We start from the raw sequence: 2,082 nt of genomic DNA on the forward strand, positions 1-2,082 counted from the left end.
GCAGCCAGTATGTTAAAACCCCTCCAGGGCTCACCTGCTCCAGCGCCTTCCCAGGTGGCTCCCTTCCCTGCCTTGTGTTAAAGGCCCCCCAGTTGCACCTGTGTCACTGCAGGCACCCACTGTGGAGTGAGGGCCATGACGCGGAGGCACAGCTGTGCCAGACCAGCTGGGAAGCCTCCCGCTACGTGGCTTTAGCTTTGCAGGTCATGCTTCCAGGTGAGTCTGGGAACTGGCAAGGATGGGATGGGATGGGATGGGATGGAGAACAACTGCGGAAGCCCAGCTCACCATCCTCAGGAAGCCGAGCCCATCTTGCAAGAGGAAGCTGGACAGGGCCCCCCGGAAGCCCCATCAGCCCTCTCCGACTGTAGGTACTGTTTCGGATGCTCCTCCCCTCGTCCTACCTGAGCGTGGAGCACCCACAGCAGTGGGCTCACACAGCCTTCTCCAGCCACAGAGGGGTACAGGCAACATCCTACCGTCCCCCTTCGTCTGAAACTGAGCTTTAAGGTGCTCAGGATGTGCCCCAAATGGGGGGACAGTACAAAACCATCCTTCAGAATAAGGTTGTCTTGCTGAAACCGGTTTGGCTCAGTGGATAGAGCGTTGGCCTGCGGACTGAAAGGTCCCAGCTTCTATTCCGGTCAAGGGCATGTACCTGGGTTGCGGGCACATCCCCAGTGGGGGATGTGCAGGAGGCGGCTGGTCGATGTTTCTCTCTCATCGATGTTTCTGACTCTCTATCTCTCTCCCTTCCTCTCTGTAAAAAATCAATAAAATATATTTGAAGGAAAAAAAAAAAAAAAAGGAATAAGGTTGTCTTTATGTCCTCATTTTACCTTGTCTCTTGCTGGTGTGATACTCTGTATATCAGATCTGCTCTGGAAATATGTGTCAGAAGGGGAAAAATTAAATTTGTATTTTTCCCTGGTCACCAAGGCTGTCTCTGAGCTTCACTCTGGTTCTTGGGCTGCTCCAGGCCAGCCCTTCCAGGGGAGCTGAGCAGACCCAAGACAGTCAAGTGCAGAGGCTCATACCAAACCCAGGCACAGAGAGGGGACTAGCTGCCCTGCGTTCCTCCAACAGAGACAGGAGCACAAACCCCTGGGCTCAGGAGCCACCAGGGAAGATCCTGTCCTTGTGGCCAGTCAGCCAGGCAGCGTGGCCCTCGGGAATGGCCAGGGTGCATCTGGATCCCCAACATCCAGCTCTCACTCCCGGCAGCTCACCGCCCTCTCCCGGGGCCGAGACTGGGTAAGAGACACCAATGACGAAGCCAGTCCAGGCCCTCACGCTGGCTATGCTGCTCTGCCACACCCTTCCCGGCACCAAAACAGCCTGATGTGCACCCAGAACGCTCCTGGAGGCACCCAGCCCTCCCCACGCGCATCACACCTCAGCCGCGGCCCCGACACCAGTACTTGAGGGGCAGCTTCTCTTCCAAACCCCCGTTTCCCCACATGAACCCCCGCAGCTCCTTCCGTTCCAGCCTGTCTCTTCTGCTCCTGTTACACTCAGGGGCAGAACACATTTGGACCTTGCTGCCCGTAGCCCTGACACCGGGAGTCCAAGAACGCACTACAGAGCTCGAGAGAGCCTGGCTCTTCTAAATCCCGTACCAAGAACCACGACAGAAGGCTTTGCAGATAGAAAAGGGTTTTTTGTTCTGTTGCAGCTCAGGTATAAGTGAGAAGGCACAGCCCCCGTGTCCGCTCTCTCCACAGCAGCCCCGTTACAGAGGAGGGAGTCACCGGCCCGCCGGCACGGGGTCCATCCCTCACAAGGCAGCAGTGGCGTCGGGTCCCACCTTCCACCTCTGCGCGGCCGACGTCCTTTCCAGCGGGGGTCGGGCTGAGCCAGTTTCAGTAGAAGAGGATCGCTAACCAGTCCGTGCGTACAAAACTGTCCCGGCACAGCTGTCCAGTGCATCAGTCCCGGCGCGTCTCCCCAGGGCCTCTCAGGGGCTCCGAGTCCTCAGGGCGGCGCAGCCTGGAAGCCGACAGGCGGCGGCGGCGGCGGCAACGGCAGCAGCAGGGTCCTGGGCGTCCGTCCTTCCTCCGGCTTCTGGTTCAGGACGGGGTC

The 2,082-nt window shown here is 58.6% G+C and overlaps 1 pseudogene; it reads left to right on the forward strand.

Moving 5' to 3' along the window:
- The window catches only part of LOC102770630, a 4,954-nt pseudogene that overhangs the window by 505 nt on the left and 2,367 nt on the right, over positions 1-2,082 (forward strand).

Source organism: Myotis davidii, unplaced genomic scaffold, assembly GCF_000327345.1.
Source record: "Myotis davidii unplaced genomic scaffold, ASM32734v1 scaffold453, whole genome shotgun sequence".
Lineage (NCBI taxonomy): Eukaryota > Metazoa > Chordata > Mammalia > Chiroptera > Vespertilionidae > Myotis > Myotis davidii.